General features: G+C 35.8%; 1 protein-coding gene and 1 long non-coding RNA gene across 4 annotated transcripts in view; one reads left to right on the top strand and one right to left on the bottom strand.

Moving 5' to 3' along the window:
* Positions 1-25,933, top strand: part of B3GALT1 (beta-1,3-galactosyltransferase 1) — a 198,128-nt gene that overhangs the window by 116,842 nt on the left and 55,353 nt on the right. The window contains exon 3 of one of the 3 annotated variants that reach the window (XM_035332448.1): positions 23,375-23,480. The exons of the other annotated variants lie outside the window; for them this stretch is intronic. The gene's annotated coding sequence lies outside the window, so the exon portion shown is untranslated. The remainder of the gene's footprint in view (positions 1-23,374; positions 23,481-25,933) is intronic. 3 annotated transcript variants of the gene reach the window in all.
* Positions 1-25,933, bottom strand: part of LOC118170325 — a 78,687-nt gene that overhangs the window by 33,648 nt on the left and 19,106 nt on the right. The gene's annotated exons all lie outside the window — the stretch shown is intronic.

Genomic DNA, 25,933 nt, shown 5'->3' with positions numbered 1-25,933 from the left:
AGGAAAGGAAAGGAAAGGAAAGGAAAGGAAAGGAAAGGAAAGGAAAGGAAAGGAAAGGAAAAAGAAAAGAAGGCTGTTGCTGGTTACAGCTCATCCTTTGGCAAGGAGCAAACGAGGAAAGGTGAAACGTGCATATCCACAACCTTAGAGCCTTCACTGCAGCTCTGAAAGGAGGGGAGTAGGCTGCAGCCTGCATAGTAAGGTAGGACAGGGATTTCCACCTTGTTTCTGCTCATAATAAAATGGTACTTGCCTTGCTTTTGCAGTAAATTCAACAGTCGTAAAAACAGCTTATCCCCAAACTCCTTCGAGGTCTGGCAACTGATAAGGTTTATGTGTGACAAGTCTCCCCCACAGACAGCTATTAACCCGCTGAACTCAATCAGCAGCCTGCTAGGTGAAGCACCAGCAACAGTGCATTTTGGTCAGCAAAGCGATTCTCAGGCACTTGCGCATATCCAGAATAGTTTTGCTGCATGCCCTGAGTGCAGCTCTAAGTTTGTAATGCCATTTCAGTGAGTAAATGGCCAGTCCAGAAGGCTGAGGAAGTCAGAACATAGCTCTGCCCAAATCTCATATATACAAAAACCTCAAACATACAAGTAATAGGAGAGGAAATAGACTCTGATGCCTAAAGGAGATACAAAAATTAGATGTGAAATTATCATATGCAGCTAGCAGAACAGCAATAGCAAAACAAAACTAGTACTTATATTAAGTTATACAAGCAATAGCGCACCAACCAGAGTGTAACTACCATGCAGGTCTTAGAAGGCCCACAGGTGCATTGGTAACTATAAGGCCAGAACGCGAAAGCACCCAGAATTCAGCAGCTCGGTTACCTGCACTTCTCTGAACACTTCCTTGTCAACCGGAATGTTTTGTTGCCACTTGAAATAACAAAATGGAGAGGTGTCAGTTTGAAAGGAATGCGAAACTTAGACAATCTAAGCATAATAATACTAAAAAATGCATCATGAGCCAACTCTTAGATAATGAGTAACTCTCTGAAACTGCCATGCATTAACACAAAGCAAGAACAAACTCTGTTTTAAACCACAAACAGTCAAAACACACCTTTGGGGCAATAATGTTACTTTAACTGTTTTATAGGAATCTTAGAATAGCTCACAATATTATGTTTCTTATAGAAAGCTGAAAGGATAAGTTTGCGGGCTGACTTGCAGTTATTTTGTAGTTACTGTATTTTTTACTGCAACTCTCATTTCTCTAACATTCTCCAGATAGACACCTGGGACTTGACAGGGGCTGTTCCAGCATTGATGATTCTCTCAGCACACAAGAACTGTGGCAAGTCAGTTTTGCACTTAAACTTTGAGGAGATTTTAATGAGTAAAGAGGCAGTGGAGCTTCCAGAAAGATCACTAGAAACAGGCTAACTTGCACAGGAGGAAAAAAATCCTAGAAACAAGAATTTTTAATGGGAGGTTAAAAGCCATCACTGAAATTTCTAAAGAGGTGAGAAGAATGATGTTAGAAGGTTTAAATCACAGAGGAAAAATTAAATATCAAAAGAAAAATGTACGCTGCTACATTCCCAGTGGAAACACTTTAAAGTGAAGCAGAGAGATGCAACAGTGGGACCTTGCAATTCTAACCTTTTGAGATCACGTCTGCTTTGCAAACTATTCACAAGGAGTAACTGAAGTCTCATACCTCTGTCTTGTCCTGTGTACAGGGCTGAGAATTAAAGGCTAGATAGGTAGAGAACCCCTTTTTTGGTTGTTCTCCTAGTATGAAGAGCAGGAGTCTGATGCAGCCATTCATGAACATGAAGAACTAGGCTGGAAAGTTTTTATCTTAGAATAAGAAGAAGTTCCATTAGATATGTTATTAAGTTATCAGATTATTTATATAAGGATGTAGATATAGCATTATATATCATATCCTATGAAGTCAAGTTACAGCATTTTCCTTTCAATGAAACCTTGAAAATGTGTTTATTATAAACCCATATCTTATTCATCCCATTGTCTCCTCGGCTAGCTGGCAATTTGATACTTTTTGGTGAGAAACTATAAAGATGGAAATATCCATAGCCCATGTTGAACAACTATTAAAAAAAAAAAAAATCTTGTTGAGTGTACACTGATGAAAACAAGAACCACTGTGTATTCACTCCTGCGTATAGCAGAGGCAGTGGGATAGAGGACTCCAGAATGCCACAACTGCAGTGTCCCATAAAGTGCATCAAATAAGGCACAAAAAGAGTATCAAAAATGATATCAATATTTTTTTTTTCACAAAAACTTGTCATTTTTTCAAAATCAAGTCATCATGTAGAAAATGTAATGATTTCACTGAAATTATAGTAGAATTCAAAAGTATATATCCAGTAGAGGCTAAAAGAACTGGCCTTACAGAAAGAAGCCTGCCTGGTTTTCTATCAACACACATATCCACTTACCTGGCTACTTGCTGAAGGCTGAAATGTAGAAACTAGCACTGTCTGAAATATGCAAGTACTGCATTTTCAGCTTATCACACAGTTTATCAAGTGTAAACCTCAATAACTTAATTCTCAGAGTATTGTAATTAAAAGTGCCTGATGTATTATATTTCCAAAATAAAACATATTCTTTAGATTTCTCACATTGTCCATCAGGTTAGATTTAAGTTGAGTTAGGCTACTGGAAGCCATTTTCTGAAATGAAAATTGTCATAAATCCTTGTGGTTTTATTGGGTGAATGTCAGTACCAATCTTGGGAGCAAAATCACCATTTCACTTGGCAACTAACTGCTGGTTTTGTAGCTGGGCCTTATGTACAGAGACAGTAAGGGAAACATAGATTATCGCCATTATTCAGAATAAAGAGATCATACAGTTGTCTAAAACTTTACAGCCCTATATAACTTTACAATTTCACATAATTTAGAAGTACATAATATGGATTTTCCTTATTAGAAATTGTATTACTCCTGGTCTAAAATGACACATTATTATCTAGGTGACTAAACTTTTTTTTTTTTTTTTTTTTTTTTTACACCTTCTAATTTATTCAGAAGTAAGGATGACTTGTTCCAAATCAAGAATGGAAACAGTTGCCTAACTGCCAACACCAGTGCCAGAAATCAAAGATGTTTTCTCAAGATATTCTGAAAACCACTAAAAGATGTGTATTTAACTTTACACTAGCGTTCTTTTGATGACTGAGGAGAAAAGATGCAAAGTTCAACCACCTTCTTTCTGTTCAGTGCAGGAATGTTACAGTTCCACAATGAAAAGAAAAGGTCAGCATTCAGGAATTATCAGATAAGAAGTGAAAACTTGTCGTGTATCCCAGACATCAGGTTCTGCTACCCAGAGCTGCAGAGCTTTTATCTCATTCAGTGCTGCTGTGAACAGAGGTGATTGCTTCTTCCCACCACTAACATTGTAATGGTTCCAGGAATTAGTTAAAAATACATTTAATTGTTGATACTTTTTTCCTGGCCATACATATTTAAAATAAAAGAGTTTTCAGCTTCCTGTTCATACATTCTATGCATATTGCAGAACATGGTCCTGCAATAAGCTTTACATATATTGCATTTCATGCACAAGATTTTGTATGAGAAGAAAGGAATTTTGATCACTTTCCAGTACAACAGGTGAAAAACAATTGAATAGTTTTTCAGGGATAGAGGAATTCTAGCTTGCTAATAAAAACATGTCCTTCCAATTAAAGAATCAACCAACCATCCCTAACCTAACACTGAGTGGCATAATAGCAGAAAGAATGTACAATATGACCTCAAGTAATGCTGCCGTTCCTTTCTTAAACAGCAGAGACATGAAATCCTACACATTAGACACAGAACATATTCATCTAGGAATCAAAAGTATTTGTATCTTTAAAGCAGTGAGATGCACAAATAAAGAGCATAAGAAAATAAACCTTTCAAAAAAGTCTTTGGGGGCCTGGAATGGAATAAATGCTTATGTGAGCTGAGAAATAAATAGTTCTGAAGGATGTGGTAAACTATCATTTATCACTCTCTCTAAACATGATATAGATATCTGGTTAATAATGCTCACATTTTGCTCTCAGTAGTGTACAAACTGGCATCTGAAAGTAATTTAGTCATTTGTAAAAACAACATATGTTCTTGTGATATGTGGGAAGGAATATCCTCTGAAAACTGGGTTTTCACTTTATTGGATAAAAAACTGTGAGAAACCCCCAAAAATATGCCAGCTGTTGATGAGCACAGACAAATTTATAGACTCCTGCACAAACTAAATATTCTGCAAATTTCCATAGGAGTGCTATTTTACTATTTGTTCATTTTTGTAAAGCTCCAGTTCCTGGATAGTTCATTCCAATAAGTCGTTCTGGAAATAATTTCTACTGATAAACAGTGTCATGGAAAAAATGGCATTTTTAGTAATTTATGTGCAGTGGGTTTTCAGAGTGTCATTTATGATCTGGCACACTGATCAGGATGCTATGTAAGATTCTGGAAAAATTATAAGCATATAATTACAATTATAAACATTATAAGCATAAAAAAATAAATATAAGCATTATAAGATGGGCTTTCTGCCTCAGTGAGCTTACATTCAGTATGTGCAACTCAAGGAATTGTATTATTTTACAGTTCTGCTAAAAAAAAAAAAAAAGGTTTTGTGTAATAAATACTAATATGCATCTTCTTAATTTACAGAATGATTTCTCACAAAAACTAAAAACAATGAGAAATCACTACAGCACAGATGGGTACTCACTGCATTTATAGATAACTTAGTAAAAGCCCAGAAGGCCTACATTTTCATTATAGGACAAAAGTTCTGATTCCCCTGCAGTGGTCTCCAACCATAAAATAGCACTATCTTTATTCTGTAGCACGCAAGTAGGCTACAGCCAACATTTCAAGGATCGCTGTTACCGGAGTGGTAATTCAGCAGCAGCAGCATTTACTGGCATGAAAGGCCAACTGCATTTGAAATAAAATAGTGTGAGCGGTATGACCATTTCGTTATTCACACCAGAGCAGCTACACACACTAGTATTACAAGACATTTGTATATCATACTACCTGAAAATTCATAACTGAAAAATAAGCACAGGCCATGCTCTTCACATTCATCAGCTGTGGCCAGCCAGACTGACCTCACTGCCTACCTAGAATCTGGCAAACCCTTGGAGTTGTGCTTACGTTTAGATATGTGAATAATCCATCACAGCTGACTGGGACATCTTATCTGCTTGAATGCAAGCAAGCACATTCATTTGTGTTAGAGAAATGCCTTTACATATGGTTGCATTTAGAAGAGCAATATGATGCTTAGGATTTCTGATTTACTGCAGTTTACTACTCTTGTGAGCAGCACCTGTATTTTGAATTCAGAACCTGTTATGCCAAATAACACGAAACCAGTGAGAAGAAATCACATACCTACTTTGAGACATTACAAAGTCAGCAAATGATCTCTCAACAGCATTTGTGGAAATGATTAATAATTTACTTACCATTCATAATTTAGTTGACAATTTTTGTCTTTTTTACTTACTAATGAAATGCCTGTGAGTGGATCACAATTTTCTCATATTTATTATTCATTGCAACTATTTGCTGAATAATTTCTGCAAACAGTTCCTGTTTTGTAGCTCACCCTCATTGTGAATGTTTATTATTCAAAATTTAGTCTCTGAAACTAATTACCTAAGCCACATATTAGATTTTGTTCAGTGTTTGCCTGAACACTGTTCTTATAATCAGTGTGCTCTCCTTCGGTATGAACTTAAATTGTATTCTTCTGTGCGCGCTCCCTTTGTAAAGTTTATTTGCTAGAATGTTCACAAAAAGCAAGCACCGTGGAGCAATTGAATTTTAAAATCTGTACAAATATTGGTGGTTATATTTTCTTCAGGACCAACTAACTCTACCAATAAAAGAGAGCGGCAGTCTTATTTATTGAGCTGTGTTATGGAAATGACCAAAGCGTCTTGGAATCCAAAGAGGAAGACCTCATTCTTCTCCTCAGAGTGAAAACGAGGAAATCAAAAGTCTTTTTATTTTCACATTTCTTGTAAACCATTTATTCCAGGTACTCCACACATTGCTTAAAGCAATGTGGCAGTCATCTAAGTGCTATGTCATGAAAGCCAAAATTGCCAGGGTTTTACTGGGAAGGAGAAGGGGGAAAGGCAATACACAAGTACACACTTCACACATCTCTCCTACTACTTTGGGAATTTCACATAACCAGCCCTTAAGTATTTGTAGCACAGATTGCCACCTCCTTACTGGTAGAGAATCCCCTCACGTGCCAAGAGCTTAAAGCTTTTTGGCTTTGTTTTTCTGGCTTTATTTTATTTCAGATTTTTGAGACTTGGCATGCATTTGCTCATGTTTTCAGCCTTCTTTCAGTAACCATCAGGACTCCGCAATTTTTGGAGACTCAGATTTAGCAGCTGGGACTTCAAGAAGACCAACTATTGTGAGATACGTAATAAATCCAAGAGACCTGGCATTGTTGAAAGGCACATGCATGGCAGACGGCCTTTACAAATCTGAGAGAGGTGAAATGTTTGCCCAACTTCACACAGCTACCCAGCAACACAGTAGCATTAAGAATTAGAACTGAAATAAGATTTAAATGACCCAAGAACTTCCAAAGGCCTTCTGCAGAGGGATGATTTCTATACTGAGTCACCGTTGAGGGTTATTAATTTCATTTGTACTCAGACACATTATTAGTACCATCAAAAACTTGATTGAACAGTTGATTGCTAGAATTAATACTTCTACTGGATTCTAATGGATCTAGAGCAAACTGTAAAAATTTTGCTCTATTTCCAGTTGTACTAAGACAACTCAGACCTATGTTTCTTTCCAAGAAAGATCTCACATTTTACTCATGAAATTGCTACTCACATTCTATTACCAGTATATGTTTATCTTTTTGTTGGTGCAGCTTCTGTTTACAAAATGGAAATGGTGCAATGGGAAGAGTACTTTAAAATGATAAAGCATTTGTAGTACAAGACTGATTCAGAGTAGTAGAAAAATACAGTAAATAGGTTATATTTTGATCAGAAAGAAATATGCTGGAGGAAAGGGTTGGAATTTATTTCTTGACTTGTCAAAAGCTCTTTATTTGCTACTGAAAGTTTTAGGCCTAGTCAGAGCACTAAGAGAAGGGGCGATAGCAATATAAAAAGTTTTTGGCAGCTAAGCATTTTTAGCAATGCTTTATTACTGAAATGTTACTAAATGCTGTAATCCACTTACAGATTTTACATGTTCTCTAGCTATTATCTCTCTCCAATTTATTGCCCCCAATAATATGGATAATTATTCTAGAATCAACACTCCTCACAAGTCTCCTAACGGTTAACATTTCTTTCCAGCTGGAAATCTATTTGCTGGTTACATTTCAGATTACCTCATTAGAGGTGTATTGCATGTAGAGAAGAAATGCAGATATTTCTCCTTCCAGGTCAGACGATGAGATTTTTCACTTGTATTACGCAGTGTTTCAGTGTGGATTCATCCACAGACAACACCAGATACGGCATTCCCATAGGGAATGGTAATACACTCCAAGTCACAGGGCCAGCCACAGTTAAGAAACTGTATGCTGTCAGCTGCATTATAAACTAATCCAAGCATTAGTTGTTGTATTTTCTGAAAATTCAACATTTTTACTGTGCCATCAAGGATGCTCGCTTTTCTAACATAGGTGTTTTTAGCCCTACTTTAATGCTAACTTCCAAGCTGTAGCAAGGTACCAAAGCTAGAACTGACCACGGCAAAGTAGCTCTAGATTCTGCCTTCATCATTTTTATTGTTCATACCACATTTGATAAGGCAGTGTGAATGCTAATAAGCCCTGTAACAAATTTCTGGGCAGTATTTGAAGAGGTATGTTACTGTTTCATTATTTAAGCAAGAAAATGTTTAGTGAGTGCCTGCATGAGGTCATGGATTTTTACTTTTTTTTTTTTTTTTTTAATTACTCTAATGTGATTACCCTTTAAACTAAAAGGAAAAAAATACAAAAAAAAAAAATTAAAAAAAGAATTCTAGGGCAAATATAGATGTTTGGTCAAAAATAAATAAATAAACGAATCATAGCTTCCATCTCCTTCCAAACTTAATTATGCACTATCAGTACCTGATGGCCTACAAGCTTAGATTTCTTCACTTGTGCTTGCTGCCTATGTCATATCAACAGGCAGTGGAGATGTTTTAACTAAATAAATACTCTGTGATTCTTCCTTTTGTTCACATTTATAGTTCCCTTCAGAAATATAGGCATTAGCTGTGAATACTGACAATAACATCGTTGAAAGAAATTCTAGATATCCAGTGAATTGAACATGCTTGAAATGTATTTTTCTCAGTGTTGCCAGGATAGGTTCATCAGGTCAATCGAAACCTGTCAGTAGTCCGTGAAAAATCTTTTGCAAACCCACAATAACACTGCCTTAGAGAAGTAGAGAAGTGACATTGATTATAGAAGGAGAATTTTACTGAGGTTATTTCTAATTGCTGGCAAAGGATATGCTCAGTATGCATATGCATGCTTTGCTGGAAGAAGTAGGAATTACATTTTATTTCTTAAGAAGCTCAGGGACAATTTGGGATTTTAATCTTATAGGACAGAGTTATTTTTTCTTAGACTGTCAGAATACAGAAAGAAGTTCCAACCAGTTTCCTCAACACTAAAGCAATCTTCCATGATTTTAACAAAATTTAATAATATTGAACTAGCTGACACTGCTGCAGGTCTATAATTGCGTGTCACCTTGCAATGCTATGGTGTCTAAATGATTTCTTTTTCCTTTTGGCAATCTACTGAATAACAGTGCTGATGAAGGATTATTTCTACATAAATATTTCTTACTAAAATATCATACAAAAAGTAAAATATCTTATTCAGAGGTAGACATTTGCTGAAAGACACTTAATATTAATTTAGAACCTTCTTACTGACAGCTGCTCAGCAGGACAAAAGCTCTTCATTAGATTAGAGTCTCGAGGCAGTCTCATGAAGGTTGCTACTGAGGAAAAAGTCCTTAAGGTTTACCCTCTTTTTCACTTCAAATTATGGGTAAATTTACATGTGCATCCAGGCTTCCTTTTATATATATATACACATATATTTTTATTAAGACTATGGTTATACTCATATAAAAGCTCAATAAGGATGAACACAAACAGTAAGGTAAAGTTTAAACAAATAACAAGGTGCATAAAATTGAAAAATAGTAGAAATTTTTAAGGATGGACTGGAAGACAATGTTAGTAAAATAGTTGCTTGAGGGTGCAGATTGGTATGATTTTCTGATATATTTCCTATACCACTGTCTCCATTTAGATGTAATAAACCATGAATTATTATTGTCTTTTTTTTTAAAGAAAAAAAAAAAAAAAAGAGAGAGAGAAAACTGTTAATTCTGCCTAAAACTTTGGGTTTCTCTAATCATCGCTCACTACTGATATTTAATGTTTACAGCATGCTTTGCATTTATATAATGTAATTCCTCCCCCTGGTGACCCCTGATGAATGAATCTGGCCTAGAATATGGCAGAGGGCATATGAGGTACAAATGAACAAAGCAAACTAGTTGCTCAGACTTTCCAAGAGAATTGATTATTTTTTCCCTAAAAAATGTAACTCTGAAGTCTTTCCATCCATCCCCTAGTGGACATCATCCATGTCCACCAATTAATAATGAAATGTCAGGTTTTAAGGAGACGTGGCTTGTCTTACTCACAGGGAATGGAACCTGCTGTTTCTGACTGTGGGCCATGCTTTCTTGCAGTACTGTGGCTCATAATGAAGTAAGTGTAGGATGCAGCATTATTCCTGACACATGGAACATTTTCAAAGATGAATTAGACATACATTATGTGAATTTCTGAAAAACAAACCAGTTTGCAAACTTATCTCATGGGTGAAATTTCTATTCAGTTGGATCACAACTGACCCATACATCCATATGTCCCAGTGACAGGGCATAAAGAATTCTTCATTCACGCCTGGACACTGGAGCTTAATTTAGATTAATGTAGTATTTTTAGTGTATTGTTTTATGTCCCTAAATGTTCATCTCCTTAATCTAATATACCATTCAGCTGAAAAAATAAAACAGCATTCTGCCTGTGTACTTATTTAATGCCTGATCTCCATCCTCTCCTACTTTTTATATGGAAGCTGAGCAAGATAGCTTAGTTGTGCTGCCATAAACGCAGATCCTGTCTAAATGGATTTGGATTAGACAAAATGTTAATTCTGACCTGAGCTGACAGTGTTTATAACTAACTACACAGGTAGACAGGATTTAGGATATTAATTGTCATAAAGCAATGCTAAATGCATAATTCCACAATCAATGGACTTCACTGAAAAGCTGGCTTAAGAAGTTCATGACTTCATTTCTACCACAACTGCTTGTGAAATTTTGCTTTAAACCATGCCACTGAGCTAATTCGGGTTAAAAATAAATTTCCAGAAAATGTTATGCTCACATACTCGCCAAGTTAGCATGCCTACACCATAGTGATATGGCTCAAGCAGTGCAGTTGGGAGTGCTATCTTCCATTGTATGCACGTATGACCAGATGGTCAGGGGTGGTTAAACCAGCTACAGCACCAGAACTTCAGCCCTTAGAGCAGGGATTTTTGTGTGTGTGTGTGTGTGTTTGTTTTTATTATTTTTTTGTTTGCTTGTTTTTTGTTTAAAAAAATAACACCACATGTACATGCAGAAGCTCTTCACAGAAGCTCTTGGCTTTACATTTCCAAATTTTCAAAAATGGGCTTCACAATTTTCACATTTTTTATTTTATTTTTTTTCAACGAGCTGTATTCACAATCCCCACCTTCTGCCCATGCAGTCTATGGAGGTATTATCTCTAAAAACTTCAAATATAATGACATTAAAGAAGATGCCCATTTGAAAATCTAGCCTTAAAAGAATAGCACAAAAGCAGTCAATTTATTCAGGAATTCCTAACTTTTTCTTAAAAAAAAAACTTTCTAAGCAGAGACGTGTTTCTTAAAGACCGGAAGATGAAGACACAATCAGAGTAGAATTCTGAAAAGTGTAAAAGTGTCAGTAAGTCAATCCAATGTACCTCACTGTGAACCTGCAATATAGACAAAATTTTTAAATGAACAAAAGGCCTGAACTGCAACTGGGTATATTCCTGTAGGTCCCAATCATCAGCATTTTGCAAGTGACAGAAGTAAAAATATCAGTGGAGACTTTAAGCTAATCTCTACAGCAAAGATTGTGAGAGAGATCTAAATATTACTTAAATAAGGCTTTTTCTTTTACAGGAATGAGAGAGAAAATGAAACATAATTCAACATATATCTTGCAAACTCCTACTCATCTGTGTAATATTAAGCATCATCATTTTTTTTTAAATAATAATACAGAAATCTTGTCTCTTCAGTGCGCAGGAAGAAGTAAGGTTCTGATCATTTCATATTAGACACCCAAACTAGTCTGTGCTTAGAGGATATAGTACTGTGCCATAGCACCATGTTGTAAAATTGAGATAACAATATCCACTCATTTCACAAGAGTATTATAAAATGGAGACATTAATGTTTGTGAACTCTGAGATATTATAGTTTCAATGGAGCCCATCGCTCTTATGAGGAAATCAATAGCGGTATACTCAGAGAAAGATTTGAATGTTGCAGCAGGGAAGGGGCCACAAACTGAATGAATCACAATTTTAAATGACATATTGGAAAACTGCCCATTAAATGAGTACTATCCATCTTAGGACCTGAATGAGGCAGGCAGGGAATGAGCTGTAGAAGAATAGTGTGCTCTAACATAATTAAAGGCTGTATCATAATGCAGACTCACATTTCAGCCCAAATACTTTAAAAGTTTAACTAAGCTCTTAGCAACAGAATGAAAACGGTTATAATGAGAAGTTCTGGGAAGCTTAAGTTTAGTCTTGTTTCCTGTGTCACATCTCACATGTTCTTACTTGCAAAGTCCCCATAAATCCAATGAAACACTTGGCAATCTAACACAGGAACAATTGAAACAGCATTCCAGTGCTAGAAGATCAGATCTTTCAAAAGGCTTTGTTATATGCTCTAAGAACTTAAAGACACAATTTCGTCTTCAAAAGAAGAGAGTTTGTTGGTTATTTTATACAAGAAAAGAATTAGTAGTGTGACAAAATCTTATTTGGGTAGGATCAGTTCAAGAATTGAGTCTAGTTATAATCACTCAGATTATGATCTCAGAGTTGGTGCCATTTAATTAGTATTTAAGTACATGTACTGTAGCTACATTTAATTACAATCCCAGATTCCCATCTATTATCTGACAGATGATTGCTACTATTTGGCATTCAAACTGCTTCCAAAAACTAGGAAGTGAAAAATCTAATATGAATAACAATCAGCAATACAGCATGCTGTGACACAAAACAAGCTTCTAGTAAATGCTAGATCACATAAGAAAAAAAAAAAAAAAAAAAAAAAAGACAATAAAAAAGGCTCAAAACTAAGCTCTCTCCTCTCTCTCCAGAGGTGTCTTAAGTTTTCTCTTTGTTTACATTCTGATCTGACGTTTCAGACTTACATAGGTGACAACCTTGTGTGGTGGTGCCCATGAGACCCTGATATCACAGATAAACCTGAGGAATCAGAACCTCAGAACCTTCAGATATTCATTTCTCAGGACAAACCTGAGCACAGCACATACTGCCATTGTATACTATATACTGCTATGCACTATACTGCACACTGTCAGGTTTTGTGATACGATGTTATGGGCTCCGCTGCCAATACTGAAGAATGCTATGAATTCATCTGGTATCATAGACAAGGACAATGATATTGAAAATTAAAAGTAACATTCCCACTGTGTTATTTTAACCCCTAATCTATTATACATATATTATTTTTCCATATTTCAATGATCTCTCCCCAGTTCCTCCCAATTTTATTTTCTTCACACAGGTACCAGTGGGGGAAAAATAAATAACTAACTATGGATAACGCACAGTTCAGCCTGCTAAATGTTTTTCACATTTAAAATTGTGCTATATGTTGTTTGTTAAATACCCTTAAGAGGTATTTTCTTAAGTGAAATAATAACTTGAACCATATTGTAGTAAAGATAACTAAAATGAAGAATCAACATTCCCAGAGATAATGCTGATATATTAGGTAGTGCTCCTGCATCCTGTAGGAATATCACAGAAATATCCTCAAAAGCAATATCCTTAGCTGTCCCTCTGCCTCAAGAGACCCTCCCCATCTGTGCCACTGCTGCGTTCAATATGCATATTAAAATTCACCAGCTAGCTACTAGCAAACAGAATGTATATACGCTGAGTTACTCTTTTCGTTCTCTTAGCAGGAAAAGTGGTTTTGGTCTCTCTCCTAGATTATGTTGATGATTTTCACAAAGCACATGTGGGATCTTTAGGAAGTCCATCATTCGTTCAACTTTGGCTGAAATTACCAGCCAAAATTATGGTTAAATGTTTTTAAACAAACAATTTAAAGTTTAAAGGAGACAATGTGAGTACATAGGACTTATTTCTTTGAAAAGGTAGGCAAAAACTGAAGGCAGAGTTCTGCTGTTGTGCATAAACATTGGGAATGAATTTGAGTAAAAACTCTGGGATCATCTCTGTAAGCACCAACAGTAATTGGGGTAGAGCGAGTGTAGTGTGGTAGAGGTTGCCAAATGGGAAAGAACAGTTTGGTAGGGAAGTATGTTATATTTTCAAACTTATTAAAATGTATTATAAACAATCATAATGCACAGAAATAAACTCATTGGCAAAGGTCCTTCCATCAACAAGCACTTGCTAGTTTTAAAACCAGCAGCTGCTAAACCTGGGGTAGTTTCAAAAACAAGTTTAAAAGGTAAGTGCCAAATGCCCATTACTATGAAAAGCTGTATACTGAAAGTATACATTCCAGACAGATTTCAGCTTTTAATGGGACCAAAGTTACTCCTGCATCTATTGAACAATGTGAAAAGCATTTATAGTGGCAGAAGGTAGGAAGATTAAATGAAGGTAGACAAATTAGTTTAGCTCATGGATTTAAACAACCAAAAGCTTAAGTTGTTAACATGCAACACTAGTGCTACAATCACTGCACAGCTCAGTAATACGAAAACCTTGATTTAGCTTATGTACACAAAAGCCGTTTATTTTCACCTATCTAAACAAGTCCCTTTACTGACAGGATTACAATCCTGTGCATTAGAAGTGAATGCAAGATTAGACTGAGCTGGTTTTCATTTAGGGCATTTCCCTAATCAGTGCTGCTCCCAGAATTTTGTGTTTAACTTAGTCATCCATTGACTATTTTGCTATTTTACAACCTGAAAATCAGCAAGCACTGCAGTTCAACTGCAAGCCTTGCTTCACTGCAGACTTCTTTGAACAGTTCACAGCTACAACATACCTCAGTGCTAGAACAGCTGAAAGAAAAAAATCCACAGGTTTCTACCTAACATTTTGGAAGAGGAAATTAAAAAAAAAAAAAAAAAAAAAAAAAAGAATTCAAGGATGAATATGTAAGAAGTAATCCAGTGCCCCTAAAGATCTGACTGTTACCACTTACAGGCATGTTGATTTACCTCACTGTTGGGGATTTGTCTGTTAACTTCTCATACAACACCATCTGTTTTTACTGTTGACATATTTACATTTTAAAACAATTTAGAGAGCCAGATTTACTTGTATGTCTTGCTAAATGGGAATAAAATTCAAACTGAAACATATTAGCTATTTCTGCTGACACCTAAGGTATCCATTCCCTTCCTTGATGTCTCCCTAACTCTACTTGGATTTATAAATCCTGTAGCTTGCTTGGTGTAACAGAGTATATTGTCACCACACTTTGTGATTTTGTTAAAAATCGCACAATATTTTACGAAGTGTTTGTCTTAAAATTTCGGGTCCCTCAATCAAAAGTGTTTACAAGGTAATCTTAATCTCTTCTGGTTTAAAATTAAAACTGCACTTTTAGGTTTTACATGGCTTAAAGATTACTCTCAAAAAAAAGCTCCCAAACTATTTAAAAAAATGCACAAATAATACACAGTGTGAGTAAAAGCAGAAGTGACCTGCTGAGTGTCCTAAAGCAATGAGTGGGATTCACTTACATGCCAGATGGATAGGCAGCTACTAGTCAAGACTGAGAGACCAGTCTTCAGTCCTGGTAGATGAGTTATGGCACTTGGCTGGCTGCAGTAGAGTCATAGGAGAGAAAAAAAAAAAAAAAAAACTAGTTGAATTTTATGAACACAGGACAACTGGGACAATTGACACACACAAACATAACATGAATATTTAAAATATATTAGCTACTACTACAGACAGTATGAAATAAGCAAACTGATTAGATCACTGAAAGCTTTGTGTTGCCAATGATCTCATAGCCAGCCCACTGTTGGTTGCTTTCTATTTTTTTGCTTTGCCTTAATTTCAGAGCCAGATTTTAATCTGAGATCCATATGTAGACACGTTGCCTAAAATTAGCAGAACTTTATGTGTAAAAGCAAATGTACACATCTGTAGATCATTTATTTTATATGCCAGAGCAGAAAAAGTGTCTTCTTGCAATGCCTGTGTCAAGCCATCAGCACGGAGGTAGACGTAGCAAAGAGAGTAATGGTGTGTTATGCCTCATCTGCAGCTGAGAACACTGTCAATTGCCAGAAAAGGTGAAGAGGGACATGGGAAATAGAGACAGGCGATAGAAATAAAGAGACAGAAGTTTAATAGCAAGTATAAGAGAGAGAAGGGTATGAAATACATTTGATACAGGTGAAAGATGTCAGTTTATTGCTTTTTATTTATAGACCCTCACAGATGTGTATAGTGTTTTGTCATATAAAAATTAAATTGATGCAGATAGCTCAAGGAGTGGAGACATGAAATCAGAATTGTTATTGAGAGAATACTAGAATGAACAAAATTACTGTGGAAAGGGAACTGTTTTATCCTTTAGCCATTGCAATAAATACACAATGAATTATTCTGAAGAAATATTAAGTATCTTGCTAATGAAGCCTAGGGGTCACTGTACAATGCAGGGTGCTCTGATAGCAATTAGTGATCAGCAGATACGCCTTTGGTGAAAAACATGTGAGAGACTAAAGAATACATAAGAGAAGTCACACCAGGCATAAGCATACCCAAGAAAAGGTATCGGCTGGCACTACTTTCCCACATTCTGACCCCAAAATGGAAGTACATTGTAATAGTTATGATTACCCACCTGCAAGTGCCATTTGCAGTGCCACCACCTACCAACTTCTTTGTAAAAACAAAGTTCTGTGCATATAAATTAACAGAATCACCAGATTGAATTCTGTGAAGTTAATTATGGCACCATTACTTGTTTATTTTTTTTCCTGTTAAATAAGCACAAGGCTTGTACTAAGATAAGGGATATATGAATTGTACTATATGTGTAAATTTCCATTCACATGGGATATCTCACCATAGCAATGCTTTGAAGTTAATGAACCTTCTCAGTCCATTATAGATAAAAATACCGTGTTTCCACCTTTAGTATAGAATAAATGAATTGTCAGTTTTGTAAACAACTTACAAATTTTGTTTTTGATACTGGTTCAGCAGAAAGAGCAACAATGATTTGTTTTCATACATTTCAGATGTATCATGATTGGCAGTAAATGCCGACTCTTCGGAAACTCCCCAAACAATTTTTTATTACTTTTCTTGATTTTTAAGAATGAAAACATAAGTACTTCCTTTTTCATAACACACAGAAGAGCTTATTTTTATTTCCAGCATTGTGAAATAGTAATGGTTTACTACTTAGCACCTGGTAGGATGATGAGTGTTGTTTACAACTCTAAATTATTTTGAATTGTGAAAGTCTTTGATTCAGTTCCACAAAGCAGCAAAATGCTTTTTTAGTTTGGATATATGAGAGAATATGAACTTTCTGGAAAAAAAGACAACTCAAAAATATTTCTAATGTGAACTGTTTCAGCTGAGAGGAAGAATAAAATGCCTTTTTGTAAAGGATAAGGAGTTATTTTAACCTGTCTTTTTTCTTATGTTTAAGTGCATTTTTTTCTTCTTCTTTTAATGAAAGTGCTACAGCAGAGAATTCGTGTTTTAGTTGAACACTGAACAAGAAGCAATCTAAATTATATACTCAATACAAATCTCATGTAATAATGATGAAATAAGTGTAAAATGACTGTAACCAAAGCAGATACTTTATGAAGCAAAGTCTCCTCTAAATTCAGTATGTGTAGACAATATCGAGAAAATGGAAATGCATTAAAAAAAGATGAAATTGTAGACTAGACTGGCCAAAAGTTTAAATAAGGCTGTAAAATATTATGATAAGCCTCTGTTTAAAATATAATTGGCTTTTGTCATTGCAGTAGAAGGCAGATAAAACCTTAGTGAGAGGTGGGGGAACATAACTAGAAGGGAATCTGGAATGGAATTATGGTGCTCAGCGAACAGAAGGAGCTCAATTCTGAGCCCCTCACCAGCAATGAGAAGTTCTGCTGACTTCAGCACTACCAAAGAGTAACTCAAATAATTGTGGGCTGCAGGACCAGACCTTGGTCATTATTTAATCTAAACACAATAGAGCTCAGTTTAGTAAGGGTGGCAGGAATTTTGCGATGAACTGCTATTTAACAGAGGTCAAATTGCTGCTGCTAACTAAAGAAGAAACCACTTAATCTCAGGCAGTGTACAGATGCTCTCCTGACAACATATAATGGCCATTAAACCATAAATACATACTTATAGTCAAATTTATCATCCTTATATTTTTCATACGAACAGACACTCTAAGGAAGATTAGTTTTCTGTATTTCTCTCTCTTTTTTTTTTTTTTTTTTTGCTAACGATGAGGCGATTTTCTAAGAGAGGCATTTTGCTAAAGGTTTCTAAAGGTTTAAGGTTTAAAATCAGGTAAACTCCATAATTCCATTTATCTTTGCAAGGACATAAATATTCATAACAGATCTTCTAGGAGTAAAATTTCTCCTGAAATAACTCACATTTCTAAATAGAAATACTATCAGAACAATCAACACTTGAGATACAGTTCTAAAGTTACAGAAACAGCTAGAGAAAATAAGAACCACATAATGTTTTGTTCTAAAAATTTGAAAGTTTTAAGCATACTCAGCCATTTCTGATTCTTAATCAACGGCTTACCAGTGTTTAAAGTACAGGGAGTATTGCAGTGACCAGAACTGATTCTGGTTGTTTTGCTTAAAAATATTGGTAGTGAATCTTACTGAACTACTCTGGCTTGATTAAATGTATGGCAGCAAGGTCATGCAATGACGTGTGATCCTATACTTTTCCTTTTGGATGGAGTCAAGGGAATAAGGTAGCACAAATGCCTGTGAAAGATAGTTGACATGAAATAAAATACACATCTTCCTCTGCAGCGATAAATTCCTTAGCAAGCTGAATGTCTGGGGGGAATAAAAGAGGACTGAAGGAAACTAATGTGTCTTAAACAAGGTCTTCACCATTCTAATAAGTTATATATTTACACGTACTCCTCCAGTTGCTAAATAAGAGGATATAGCATGATAGCCATTCTGCAGAACGCTATCACAAAAACAGATTCCTTATACACCTTAGCCCTTATTTGTGTGCAACTGCGCAGTATTCTGTATTTGTATCTGTCCAAGGAAGTTTTCTATGCAAATTCAAAGTATCTGAGGAAAAACAATGTGATCTATTAAACTGTCAAAAAGGTTGTCATTAGTCAGAAGAAAGCTTTATCAGAAATTCAGAACTGGGTATTTTTAAAACAATCTCACTCACAGGTGGTCCTATACTAACTATATACAGACTGATAAGCTGATCTGATTCTTGTTTCTATCACTAGAAATGATTAATATTCTATTGTTAGAAGTAATGATTCCAAAGAATGTCTCCAGACTCACCATCCTATTCCTTCTTCACTGTTCTCAAAATTATTTTGGATGCTGTCAACCTTTCCTGTCTTCATGCTCCTCCTCTGCCCCCCGAAAAAAGCTTGATATTGTTGCAAGTTTTACTGTAAGTTGCCTTATTAATCACAGCAATTTTTCATATATTTTTAAAAAGAGACCACCCCATCCCAGAATCACAGAATCACAGAATCACAGAATAGTCTAGGTTGGAAGAGACCTCCAAGATCACCGAGTCCAACCTCTGACCTAACGCTAACAAACCTTCCACTAAACCATATCCCTAAGCTCTACATCTAAACGTCTTTTAAAGACCTCCAGGGGTGGTGACTCAACCACTTCCCTGGGCAGCCTATTCCAGTGACTAACAACCCGTTCAGTAAAGAAGTTCCCACCCCCACCAAAACAAACAAACAAAAAAAAACAAACAAAAACAGTAAATTAAAAAAAATCAATAAGAACAATCTCTTCCAGGAAAAAAAAAAATAAAAATAAAAATAAAAAAAATGCTTGCCCAGGGACATTTTTTTTCTTTTTGAAAGACTTTGGAATAAATAACTGAGGTGAGAATCTCAAACATAAGAGCAGAAGTTGTGTTAACAAATACTTGATGTTTCTCTTTTTTAATCTACTAAGGCGCGAATCAACAAAGTGGAGTCCAAAGCAAAGACTTATTCAGAACAATTCAGCAGCATCACTCTTCTGCACAAACTAGAAAAGAATATATTTTCAGACTCTTCGATTCATCTGGGGTGGAAAGGAGAATAACTTTAAAACAAACAAACAAACAAACAAAACCACTACAATATCTAATATTCTGTCATTATTTTCTAACAATAAAAGTGTTAGGGCTTTCCGACTTGTGGCTAGCATGGTTCTGAAGGGAAGGGTGGATGAAACAAACACAGCATCCTCTGTGCAGCCAGTCACAGCCGGGTGAAAGCACACAAAGCTGAGGTGGGGATTCTCAACTCCCAGTGTCCCCACCCCCCAAACTCTTCCTGGTACATTCTTTTACCAGTTATACAATTTATATTATTGCCTTCATAATCAGCTCTATCATTTGTAGTAGTTTATAATGTCGAGGTGAAAACAGACTGAGGTAACTATTTTGAAAGTTTTTCCATTATCTGGAATAATAATAATACCTACAGCTGAAACTTGATATTCTCTGTTCATATACAGAAGAGAGGCTGCCATTTGGTAGATCTTAGCAGCTGAACTAATCCATTAGAATAATTCACACATATTGCATATATATGGAGAACAGAATATATTTGTTTCAACTTGCAGCTAAAATGATGGAGTTCAGCTCATTTGCAAGTGATCTGTTGGCTGACAAAAACAGAGAAAGAAACAATTTCTTGGCAAGAGTAATTTCCTAAATGGAAACCTTGCTGGATACTCAGCTCCTGACAGATGCTCCAAAAGCAGAGAATATACTGGGCATTTATTCCCGTTTGTACTTGTAGAGAAGATCGTGACCTTTCTTTTCACATGCATGTCCCACAGCTGTTTCACAATCATCTCATATTACGTTAATAAGCTAATACGTATGGACTCTATCTCAGAGCAAAACAATGGAACCAAAAGCACAGGGAGGATAGCTCGAGGAAGTGCTGAAACCAGCGAACCATTATTTGTATTAGGTAGAAATAAGATCAAGCACTTGTGTTTTGACCATGTTAGAGAGATCTGCTCTTTCCTGCAGCTTTTATTAGCCATAGCACTTGGGTAACAGTCTTCAGTGCATAATAGCTGAGGACTGGCAGGATATTTTTAACATAGGCCTCTACTCTGCAGTGGATACATGTTCTTTCTCTCACCATATCAGAGCAAGAAGCCCCAAATTTAGTGCTCATTGAGAGCCTTGTACAAGATTGCTCCCTTTTCTAAAAGCATTTCTCTGGGGAATTAAAAGTGATCAAGCAGTTTGAGAAAGGGCAATCTCAGTCTGGGCTGAATACAAATCAAATATATAAACCAAGCTGCACATCACTTAGACTTACTGCTGATACTGACAGCGGTACGGCCTTTTCCCTTTCCTTGGTCGATCTTCTCTTTAAGTCTATCTTATACAGTTTGAAATAATAATGAAGGTGTTCCTGACACTATGCTCTACCAGTTTTCAATGGGCTGAAGGGCTTTATATTAGGGCAGTCTGATTACTGGCCATTACTTATAACCAGGATTTAAGAGCATCTAGTTTGCATGTTGCAAGCTTGTTTGTTTTCAAAAGAAACACAGTAGTAGATACTAAACTCCAGTCCAAGTTTAATGATAAGTAATTAAGCTATTATTACTTTCCCTCTTTAAACTAAAGAAAAAACAAACAAACAAACAAACAAACAAACAAACAAAACTGTATAGTTTATCTCCTACCTGGTTAAAGGAAACTCTATTTCATATTTTTTTATTCTGTACTCAAGACTAGGAAAGGGCAAAGCAATTGGTGGGGGAGGAGACAAAGCTCAATGGTTACAGAGATAAGACATTTTGTGAGAAGTCCCAGTAGAAAAATAATAATAATAATAATAGCAATTGTGTTGACACTTCTGCAACTGAAAAAAATTACCAAAAAAGTGAAAACTAGTAAAAGTACTAATATTTGCATCTACATAAGAAGAGCAGTTCTAAAAGCTGTTTTAGACCACAAATGTTTTCTAATTGAAGAAAACTCGATAATGATTTCTCTTTTACTTCAGTTATGAAACCAAGCAAACCATCTTCCTTCCCATTTATTCCATTGTGTCCCCTCTGAATAATTTGCCTGATTTGTAGAAATTTCTTTAGAGGTGGGAGGAGATGCTGAGGTTTCAAAAAGGTGTTGTTTATGGGTGAAGACTGTAACCCAGCCACTAGCACTCACCTCAATGCTCATCCTGAATGAGATAACATAGGGAACATAATCTACAGTCAGCTAACAAGGTTTAAAAAAATAAATTAAATAAATCGGGTTTTGCCACATTAAGCTCTAAATTGCATTTAACAGATTGAGGGATAAATTCTAAACAATCTTTAATGATATGAAGACAACACACATGATTTATGTTTTATTAAAATAGTAGGGAGCCTAACACCTAAAATGAATATTTAACTAGAAAATCGTTTTGAATATTTTCATAACATTAATATGAAAAAATAAAATGAACCAGAATAAAATCTCTGACAGAGAGCCAATTCTACGACATGAGTTAGACTTCTTCAGACTTTTGCCTGTGCTGCACCAAAATATACTAGCTATTCTTAGACTGCCTTTATGCAAGAAAACATCCTGATATAAATTTAACAAGCATGAGAATAATTATGTATTCTGACCTATATTTCTTCATGTCTCAAATGTTTTGAATACAAGGGTGATTTCTTTTTGTGCTCTACAATTTTAAAAGTCCACTAATTGCAAGACATTCTAAAATAAATGTAAATTGCCTGGATGGGCACCATCCAACTTCTAATGGACAGGTGTTCATATAAAAATTCAACAGTATCAGCAACAAGCTGGCAGTTACTGGTGGGGTGGGTGCAGGGTGTTAAGAAATGATTTGGCTCACAGCTGAACTTCCTATTTAACCGTGGGGATGATCAAATTAAGTCAAGGTCAAGTACAGGACAGAGCAGCTGTGCCATGCAGCAGATAAGGACTGCTGGTGTGTGTATATATATAGCAGATCTGTTTTGATTTTCTCATCATGTCTTGAAATCTAAGGCTGCTGCAGGAAGAAAAGTGGCCTCCTTGACTCTTAGCCCATCCCTCTGGGGTCTCCAGGTTCAGCTTCCTCCCAGGCTGCCCAAAGCCCCAGTGTTACAGCAGCCTCCTTGCCTTTACAACATCACTCCAATAAGCTGCCTCTGCAAGAAAAGCGTTGTAGCTTTTCCATATTTCAGAAAAACCACTGAGTCTTCCCCCCATTGAATAAGAGAGATGTTAATATCTCCCTAACAGAATAAAATGAGTGGACTGAGGAGTGAGAGTCTTGTCTGCAGGAAATTTTACTCACTGATGTAGCCCATCTGGAACCCTTATTAACCACTACAAAAATATTCTTTCAGAATTGAGTGGTTTGGGGCTCTATAATGTTTTGGCTTCATAGTCTATGATTCTGCTGTTTCAGTAAATGAAAATAAATTGATTTATTGCACTTAATACACAGGTACCAAAAATGGTGGCTGTAATTTTTTGGTACCCATCTGTCCTCCTCTTACTCCATCTGTTTCCTTCACTCAGTGCACTGGAATCCTGCTTCTCAAAATGGAATCTAAACTCTTTGTGCAGCACAGTGTAAGTTACTTAGTTACCCAGCTGAAAGACATTTTCAAGATAAATCACTGTCCTTGTACTCTGTAGAAGGCAACAGGCATTGATTTTGTTGTTAATATGTCTGAGCAATCCTTCTTTCAACAAAATACATAACTGTCAGTAAATTTCCTCTAATTTCAGATTGTGCACTTCAAAATAATATCCTAAAGACTCATCATTTTAATCAGTTATTGATTATACCTTGGGGACTTTCCACAGACTTCCACTTGATACCACTTTTAAAATGGTAAGTACCTATATAACTGTATGATATTATAAGCTGTTTCAGATTTGGATAGCTAATACAACAGGATGAATGCACAATGTTAAATTATTCGATTGAATGGTATAGCTTTTTTTAAACTATGTTGATTGACTTTTTCATTCTTTGATTAAGTTTAACAGTTCTCTAAATATTTTGAATTGTCTCTTTAAACTAAATATAAGTGTTTAAAAGAAAACAAAGGAAAGCCCCCCAGCCCCTTTGCAATCCAAGATGGCAGTTACAGTATAAAGGTTGAAATTAAATGGGGGGGAGGGGAGGGGAGAGGGAATTTTGCATAGCTTATTTCACCAATACAAAAGCCACTGCTAAAACCATTTTTACTATTGGATATTATAAACAAAAGACACTTCCATTTTTATCTCATCATTAAGGTAGTGTGGTAAATGATGTCGTTCAAAGATCAGATCAAGAAAAGATTTTTATTTCTTTTATAAATAATCTTGCACTTTAAACATAAGGCTCTTGGTATTCATGGTGTTTTTCTTTTCTAGAATACCTCAGTGCCTTAAGTATTTTGTTTAATGAATTTATATTTTTATTATAATCATCATATTAAAGTGGCATAGTTAAGTTATATTTGCAATGACAAAAGACTTTTGACTAACCCTGAATTTATAGAGAGCACAAGAATACTAGCATACAGAATACAGGTCACAGGAACATGCATTTAAACACTACTTTGTGGCCAGAGTAATACTGTAATACTAATTCATCTCATCACTTTTTTTTTAATCCCATATGCTTTACCAAAATTTCAGTAGCGTAACTGCCTATAAGGATTTTATTAAATCAAAAGCAATTAAGTTACCTAACCTCTTGAGACACAGAAGGAGCCTTTTAAAATATAAGGTAATTTAAAAATATGAAGTGAGAACTTAAGTTGGAAATTAAATGTTTTTCCTAGATGAAAAATGGAAACAAGTGCATTTTGTAAAGTAGAAATTTCATGTTAGAGATCCATTATAGTGATGTAGGTGACTAAAAAAAAGAGAGGATTGCAATTCTTCGAATCATTATGTGTACACTTAGATATATAGCTCATTCCTCCTTTCTATGGAGAGAGTTTAAAGTACTTACAAATGAAAGAAGAAAAAATGAATGCCTGGTATTAATCATACAGAAAAAAATCAAGTCTATGTACATCCTGTGGTCTTTTAAAAAGCATTAATAATATACTCTTTGTATAAAAAGTTAAAGCAAGAAAACGTGAGAAATGTATGTGAGAAAATATGCATTTTTTGACACCTGCAAGCTACTTCTCTTGATCTGCTCTATAAATAGACATTAATTACGGAGAGACTAAAAACACAATAATACCCTAGAAAATAAGAGAGGCTGTCTTTTTCACATATACTGAAAAGAGTGAGAGTACATCTGCATAATACAGATACACAACCATTAAATGCATTTGAACAGCAATTCTTTTTGCGTCTAGTCTTTCTCCTCTTTTAAGCAATGTTAAGCTTCCACTAAGTTCACTGAAAGCAGAATCAGGCCCTGACAAATCCTTTCTCTAGTAGTATTTTCTGGCCCACAGAGCAAAAAACATTAACTTTGAATGTCAAAAACAGTACTGGCTCTAGTGAAAAAAAAAAAGTATTCAGTCTTCTAAATAAATGCCTGAGCTGTGACTTTTGAATGAAAACAAAGATCAGCAAGTCAGCTCTCACTCATGCTACTTTCTTACTCAGTCAGAAACCAGTGACATGGGGAGTGTTTAGTAAAATAATCCATTCCTTCCTAGGAATTTGATGCAAGTTTTCTTTTAAAATAACTCTATTCTACTCCCCTGGTTTTAAATATGGCTTCAGAAACAAGTATGATCCAAGGCTAAATTCCAAAGCCCAAAGTTGACACAATAAAGGGGTCAGCAGTGAGGTTGAAATGTCAAGTTCCTATGCTGAATCAGTCCGGTCAAGGTGGCTGTTACAGCTTCTCAGTTCCACAAAGTATCTCAGCGGCTACTACCCAGTGGACAGCCTTCGGCCAGTAACATGTTCCCAGCCTCGCCGCAAAAGTGCCTATCACGTTGCTTCTTAGAGCAAAGAGCAACCTGTTTATATGGTGGTGAAAAGAGGTTTGAAAAAGACAAAACAGAAGGTAGTTTGGCCACTCAGAGCTGGAGAGTGCTATTAGAGGGACTGAAATGGAACCAAGAGTGGAAAGTTATCTTCCTGGGGAGCAAGGGGGAGGAGGTAGCTGGATGGAGCCTCAGAGCTCAGATGAGTTAAAAAGCTGCCTCCTGGATTTGGGGGAACTGAATACAATTGTGGCCTTTACTCAGCTCTAAGAGAAGGGAGATTAAGAAGCCAGAAATTATTACCCTTCACAGGCAGAGTCACCCAGGAATCCGATCTGTATGATTGCAGCTACTTGCAAACATTGATCCACCAGCATACAGCACTGAGCTGCAA

This window comes from Oxyura jamaicensis, chromosome 7 (genome assembly GCF_011077185.1).
Source record: "Oxyura jamaicensis isolate SHBP4307 breed ruddy duck chromosome 7, BPBGC_Ojam_1.0, whole genome shotgun sequence".
Lineage (NCBI taxonomy): Eukaryota > Metazoa > Chordata > Aves > Anseriformes > Anatidae > Oxyura > Oxyura jamaicensis.
Note: the sequence above shows the minus strand (reverse complement) of the source record. Positions and strands in the feature narration are given on the sequence as shown.